The sequence below is a fragment of the Vulpes lagopus genome, chromosome 2 (assembly GCF_018345385.1).
Source record: "Vulpes lagopus strain Blue_001 chromosome 2, ASM1834538v1, whole genome shotgun sequence".
Classification (NCBI taxonomy): Eukaryota; Metazoa; Chordata; class Mammalia; order Carnivora; family Canidae; genus Vulpes; species Vulpes lagopus.
In genome coordinates, this window is record NC_054825.1 from 78428663 (window position 1) to 78436631 (window position 7969).

General features: G+C 40.0%; 1 long non-coding RNA gene across 1 annotated transcript; it reads left to right on the plus strand.

Annotated features, from left to right (window-relative positions):
- The first annotated feature begins 4579 nt into the window (after nt 1-4579).
- Nucleotides 4580-7151, plus strand: LOC121484884. The gene is made up of 2 exons (XR_005986137.1): nt 4580-4803; nt 5610-7151. It is a non-coding gene; the product is annotated as an uncharacterized LOC121484884 (long non-coding RNA).
- Nucleotides 7152-7969: the final 818 nt, after the last annotated feature.

Below are 7969 nucleotides of genomic sequence, written 5' to 3' on the forward strand. Positions count from 1 at the left end.
AGTTTTGAAAAAAGTTCCATGGTTTCCCCTTAGTAAGTATTCAATCATGCATTCCTAGAAGAAGCCATGCAAGGAATCATGAAGGTTAATTCCGGGGGTAGGAGACAACCACGCATGTAGAGAAAGCTACAGAAAAGCCAATAGCACCTTTTTAATTCCCTTAAGATTTCTGCTATACTAATTCTTGGTGGTCGTATAAGATCACTGTACTTTATGAAATCACCTCTTTCACTGGGGAGAAGACAGGTAGGTGTTTTGAGACCTGCCTGTAGCACGGGGCAGCCTTTGAGGACTGCTGTGTTAAACAGAAGTACAAACCAGAGCCCATGTGTTTTCTGACCTTATGGCAATTTGATATCTAACTAAGTGTGGGCATGTGTTAAGTCATATTCTGGTCCAAATTAAGAAACTTGAATTAAGAAACTGCTTCAGGAAGTTTAAACACACACACACACACACACACACACACACACACACACACATGCATGCGCTTTATCTACATGTAAAACAAACCTCGGACCAAACACTGAAATCTTGCTCCGTGGAAAAATTATGAAAATATAGCTCAGAAGCACCAGAAACACCCAGTATCTGCCAAACAGATCTCACATGAGCCTCTCCCCTGCAGCGCCAGCAGTCCTGCCACTTTGTACCCTACCACTTACTCCTACATACGATTTGATTTGGATGAATGTAGGCTTTCTAGGATTTTTATGTGCCCCTTTATTTTTCTGATCATCTCTAAACCATGCCCTTAAAAGTAATAGCCTTTGAGAATCTCTAGGAAACTAGAATTTATCTTTCTTGCCTATGTGCATTTTCCCCCAAAACACACCTATCTTGCAGGGGTTTTTTTTGATCTGTTTCGTTTTACATAAACTAAAATGTAATCGGCCACTTTTAGGTACACAACAAACTGAATTTTAGACTAATAGAGTTATTAGTACAAAGGGAAGCTTGTCCATAGCCTGTAGATGGCTAATGAAGGAATGTACCTACAAGATATTTTGACTGCTCAAGAATGCCAAGACCTCCAATATTTTTTTCCTCTAAATTCTCTGTTAAACTAATTCTGTGTGATAGGCAGATATGCCCTCCACATGCTGGTGAATTAAAATTCAGCTTTCAGTGAATAAGATTAATTGCCTCTTCAGACAAAGCTGGATTTGCGCTCCTATTAGAGAAAGGGGAGGGGGAGAAGCAAGGGGCAGGGTGCCAGCTAGACTGCAGTATTCAGTTACACGTGAAATGATTTGTAATTCTGAGTAATCACTTAGGACAAGCCCTTGCACCATTTTATCTATACATGACTCTAGGCCAAAGTCAATACTCATAGTAAAATAATGAGATGAAGCTAACTGAGCCCTTTTATTAATGCTCCAAGGAGCAAATCTGATGCTTGAGTTTCTCCCATTGAAAGTATTCACTTCTTCCTAAAAAATGAACAAGTGGGTCAGGATGCCCAGTAGCAGCCAGGGTACCTGCTTTAGCAAAAGCATAAATAACCAACCCTTCTTGCCTTCCCCCTTTTTGTTTGTGAAACCAGGCTTTACCCAGCTGCAGGTGAAAACACATGAATTTTGCATTACCTCTAGGCTCATTAAAGAGATCTGGCTCTCTCCTAATAGCTTCCCCTCACTTATGGGGGACACACTCACACACACACTCACACCACGATGAACTTTAAGAGAAACAATGAATAGGACTTTTGCTCTCTCTTCCTCATCAGTCTTGTAAAGAAAATCAACTGTTCTAGCAAATGCACAGCTTGGTGACAGAGTCAGCATGCAACTGTGAGGAAAATGAGATGGATAACCAGCTGTCCCAGTTTCCTGGAGAGGAGGTTTGGGAAGGGAGAGGGTGCTGAAAAGGGAAAGGGGAAGAAAGGGTGTAGGGAAATTCTTGCTTTTAGCCCTTTGTGTTGTTTTTCCCATGTTACCACTGGTTGGGTGACCAATCTGGCAAAACAATATTAGTATCAAATGGCTCCCTCCCTAAGTAGTGGGCGGTATAGGACTCTTCTCCGTACTGGGTGAAAGCCTAAAGCTCCACTAGGAAAACTTTTAAAAATATATTATCCTTCATGTCATTTTCTAAAACTTGGAGAAACAAACTAATTTATGTGAATAAAATTGTTTTTTATCAGAAAAACCTCGCAGAACATTTCTACTCATCACACACACACACACAAAAAGTCTAAGCTTTTACTCATTAAGGCAAAATCTCAGCACACAGTTACTCCAATATAAGACAACAAGATCCTTCTGGACATAAGCATACCTGCATTCCAATTCCAGATTTGTCTCCCTGTTTGCTAGGTGACTCTTCCAAGCCTCTTGGCATCTCTGACCACAATCTTCTCATCTGTAAAGAGAGGATCACACATTGACAGGCAAATTGTGATGAGCAAAGCTTAGTTCAACATCAAGTGCATAGACATGGTTATCTACATCCCTCCATCCCCTGGATTATTCATTATTCTGAGGGGTACGAAACATCTATATAAACAGACCATATAGAGATTTCAAGTAGATTTCTCCTAAGACTTTTCTAGTTAGAGATTTTGATTGGTGACCAAAAGAGCTTTTTTTTTTTTTTTTTTGAATTCCACTTCCACTGGTGCAGTCATTTGTAGATAGGCCAGCAAACAGGAAATTTCCCTTTAAAAAGCTTAATCACAAACCAAACCACCAGTCATGAGTCAAAGAGAAATTGCTAAAAGACCCAAGTACCTAAATATTAAGGACATACCAAGCACACGTTAATGCCATTACTCTCAGCCATACCTTGGTTTTCCACACATGCTGAACTTGGAATGGCATTTTTAAAATGGAGAGGTCAGGACATACAGGCCCCATGATGATACAGCTTGTGGTATCCTGGGAGAAACTTCCAGTCTCATGAGGACTCAAGGTATGCAACACACACAGTCACATGAATTGCTGGACATACAAAGAAAAGGGCCTTCAGGTAGAAGACAAACACATATGAAGTCACCAACACTGAGAAAAGTTTGGCATGAGAGGGACCGTGTAACAAGTCTGGTGTACTGGAGCACGGAGAGTAGTTGGAGTAGTGGAAAGAGCATGGAGAAAGAAGAGAAGACAGCATCAGATGGTATTTGTTGGCAATTCTAAAGTGTTTGCCCCTGATGTGGAGGCCAGAGGCTCTGAAATTTTAGCATGACAAAGTATCATACAGGGAGCTTGTTAAAAATAGAGTCCAGGGGTGCCTGGGTGGCGACTATTCATTCCTGCTTGGGTCATGATTTCCGGGTCATATGAGGCTCCATGCTCAGTGTAGAGTTTGCTTAAAATTCTCTCTCCCTCTCCTTCTGTGCCACTCCCTCCCACCTGCCTCTCCAAAATAAATTAATAAATCTTTAAAAATACAGAGTCTAGGTCCTGCCACCATCAGTTCTAATTCAGAAATCCTGATGTGGTTCCTGAGCCTCAGCTAACAAGCTCTCCAGGTGATTCTGATGGAAGGAGATACATAAAACTCACTTTGAGAAACATGGCTACAGGATATGGGGAGTCATGAGGGACTTACCAGAACAGTGATATGATCAGATATACAACATAAGAAGATAATAGTTCCTTCAGAATAAATTGGAAGAGTAAGCCTAGAAGGATGTGCATAATCCAATTGGGAAGCTTTCTGACTGGGACAGGAGAGAAATAATGAGACGCTGAACTGACTACTATTAGATGAAAATATAAGGAAGAAGTATAAAGGAATATAGTGGCTTACTACTTGTAAAAGGAAATACGTTAGCATGACTTCAAGTTTTCTATTTTGGGTTCTGCTAATGATGATTCGGTTTGTTGAAACAGCTTATATAGGAAGATAAATAATTTGTGGAATAGGAGTTAAATTTTGCAGATAGCAGGTAAAATGGTTAAAAGTATGGGCTTTGGGGTTAGATAAGATGGATTTAAAGCCTACTTGTGCCACTTCTGTGTGATGTGGCAAATTAGTCTACCTCTCAGATGTAAAAGTGGGGGGAAAAAATTCAGAGATTTTGATAAGTAAATCAGTTAATATAAGAAGAGACCTCAGTACAGTGCCTGAAGGTGATTAATAAATGCCAGTAATACTAGTAACTACTATTATTTTAAATGCCATCGTCATTAGCTAGCCTGAGATATTTCATAGACAGATGGAAATATCATCCAGATGATTATTAAAATTCTGTTACAGGTAAGATCACCCAGAAACATTTGAAGAGACAAGGACTAATAGAGTTCAGGGGCGTATAAATGCTTTAGTTAATAGATGAACTGGATGAAGCTGAGGAGTGGTCACACAGAAAGAAAGTAAAGCCAGAAGATACTGTGTCCTACGCTTCAGATGGTCAGAAAAAGCCAGAAAAATATCCACTGTACTTGACAAATGGAAACGCACTGGTGACCTTAATTAGAATGGTTTCAATGACTTATAAGGTTGCAGAGTGAATGGAAGCTGGGCAAATAACCAAAATGACTGCATGAAAGGACAAACTATGTGGTAGCAAGAAGAGTCATAAGGTGGAAATGAGTTGGATTTTCATTTATTAAAAGAGATGAGCATGAGCAAACTTTCAAGCTTAGAGAAATGAGGCACTGCAGAGGAAGAAAGTCAGAATCGTTGTTGGAGGAGACATTGAGAAGTAGTGGAAAGGATGAAATAGACCCCCCAAAAGAGAATCCTAAGCGGGTTCTGGCCTTGGACCAAGGAGCGGAAGCTTCCTCCCTCAGCTCTGAAAGGAAAGATAAAAAGACGTGGTCAAAGTTTCAGAAACTAGAGGTGCAGAATGTAAAGGTAAGCGCATTCCTGTCAGAGAATACAAGTTTTTCTTCAAAGTTAGGGGGAGATCTCTGGTAAAAGGAAAGTGGCTCCACTGTGAGGCAGGTTAGGCACGGGAGGAGAGAAGTAAGAAGTTGGAATAAGTAATGAGGGGCAAGGGGGTTGACCAGGGACTGCAGATCCCCCTCGGCCATGCATGATGTTCTGTACACTTACTTGGTTTTCTCTTCTTCCAAAACTTGGGTGGTTGTAAGATCAGAGAAGATGGATTGTGGGTTTCATTTAAATTTTTCAGAGCAGATGTGGTAGAAACACAAGGAAATAAAAAAGGATGATGTTGGAGAAAATGGAGTTAAGGTAAATAGAGGGAGATTTAATAGGGAAAAAAGTGAAGACGGAGGAAAGCTGATGTCTGAGAGCAACCCGAGGACTCAAGAGAGTGGGGAGCTCAAAACAGCTAAAGAGGAGCAAAGGAATAAGGAAAAGGAAAGACAGAATTGAAGGATTAGAGTATAAATCAGGAGCATATAATTTCAAAAGTGGAGGAGTCTTAGATATTGATAAAATTGTGTGAATGGCCATGGACAGGACTGCCGCACAAACACTTCACGACTGCAATGCAGAGGTCAGGCACAGTGGCCCCTCCGGCTGGAGCAGAGGGCTGGCATTCCTCCACCCAGGACCAGGGATCTGGACTGTGGAGAGTTCTGGAGAGGTCTCAGGGGTATGGGGGCGGCTGGCAGAGGGGTGGGAGCATTGGAGCAGAAAGTGTTTCACATCCAGGGCTTAACTGTTTGCTTTTAATGATGCCAATCTTGCAGTCGGCAGATCGAAGCCATGAACTGGTGACTGAAGAGGAGGAAAGATGAAGACCATCGGGGTTGAAGAAGTTAAGGAAACGTGCTGATGTGTCTTCCACATGAATGTGGAAAACCTCTAGGATGGTGAATGGAACCGATGTGGAAAAACATCCAGGGGTGGTTTATTCTTCATTGAATGCAGACAAGTGCCCTGGTGATTGGTAGAAAACAAGCAGTAGGAAAAACTGAAAACAGTATAATGTGATGCATGGCAATCCAAAAAAGACAGTAATTTCCAAAGAAATGTAGAAAATCAACCATCTGGACATTTAGGTTGACCTCTATTCCGCTTAGAAATATGGGAATCCGGGAGAGACTATCCAAGGAGTTGTTTGTATTTTTGTCTTCAACTTTCACTTTTCCTTCTCTTCCAATGCATAAACCCAACTCCGAGGTTTGCTTTCTGCCTCTCAGCCTGGAATATCTGGTGATTGTTCATGTCAGCTCTCATCTTTCCTAACTTGTAACCCTTGGCCTCTGCCTATATAGGTAGACATTGCCATTACTTTCATATTTTTTTGGCACTCCAAATAGAGCAGATTTATGAGCCTGTTTATTTGACTGTCATCAGGAGACATTTTATTTGCCTTTTGTCTAAAATGGGCCCATTTGAGTAGGAACTGGACTGGGGCTTGGAAGTGATCAGTGGAACCCTAAAATCCCAACCATGTGTAGATCTCTCCCTGGCACCATCCTCCTTTCTTTGCTTCCTCTCTATCATCCTGACTTTGCTTCTTTTTGTCTTTCCCATTTATTATTTTCTCCCTTGTCCCCTGTTTACATCTGATATCACTCTTAGATATCCTGAAGCCACACAGATGCCCCCTCACCCTCATCTCGAGACCTAGACTCTCTAAAAAAGAAGAAGCAAAGACAGACTCATAAATAAAACTACTTGACTGGCCCCCAGGCATCCGAATCTATTTGTATCATTGATTTCCCTTTGTGTCTTGTAAACCCACATTTACTCATATACCTACCAAGTTTTGTCAAGGGCCTCTGATAAACCAAATTGTCTCCCTCAGTTTCCCCACATAGAAAAATATCTATCATTTAACCTATCATTCTCCTGAAACTGGTAACAGATTTAATACTTTAAGCTACTCTGTTAAAAAGGAAATATATTTTTAAAGTCAAAATAAAGCTGGTGTGACTGCAAGATGGGCATCATTAAAAGCATGTTATTTTTATGTATGTAAGATGTATGCTAAACGTAAGTGGTTGAAATAATTTAAAATGAGTTTTTATGGTAAATTAGAATACATAAACACCTAAACCTCATCTTTGAGTGAAAATTGACCTATTTGGAGAATTTTCTCATTTAACAAATGCCTGTCTACAACATAAAGAGAAAAGGAAATAAATATTTGTATTTAGGTTTATATAAAGCTAAAAATACATAGATTTTTGATGCACAGAAAAGGACTTGGTAAAATGTGAGCCTTTTTTTATGTTGAATAAGAGAAAACAATGAACAATTCTTGATATTCACTTAAAATATACTATTAGAAAAAGAGTATCTCAAAAATCTATTTGTGTTTTTTTTCTTCTTCCTCCTCTTTGTAACTCGGGCAGGAAACCTCAACATTTTACTTGATTATTTAAGAGTTCCCTTTGGAGTGGAAGTAGATAGAGCTTGATATCACTATGTATAAATAAATAATTTGAAGGTTTCTATGCCCAGATAGAATTCTAAAATCAGATAAGTGGGTTTCATTTTATCTCTTGTTATTTTAGTGGTGGGAAGCCCAGTTTTTGCCTCCCCTCTATGGTCTCTAGTCCTCCCAAGATTGCTCCCTCGGGCTCTCCTGTGGCCTGAGGGATGTATTTAGGATCTCATCAGCTCTTTTAATCTGATTGCCATTCTGCATTTTCATCTCTGCTCCTCAGCCCTCTCATAAATTGGGAAGAACTGCACCGTCTCCCCTTTCTCTCCACCTCCTAAACCACACTCTACCCACAGCAGCACAGGAGTTGTAAATGCCAGATTATAGATCTGCTTCATTATGAAAATGTGTTTGGTGACACTTTTCTTCTGAGTGTCAACAATGTAAGAGTCAGCAAACAAGCTTATAACTGTGTGCCATTTCATATCATGATGGTTGTTAGTGATGGCTGCACGCTTTATAAAAAGGTAAATGGAATTCATCAGTTCATTTCTTAATTTTTTTTAACAAATATTTGCTTAACACCTAAAATATGCCAGGAATTAGGCAAGGCATTCAGAAAACAGAGATGAATAAACATGTTCCCTGCCTCAAAAACAAAACAAAACAAAATAAAACCCTCACAGTCAAGTAAAGAGACAGTCACATAAGTAA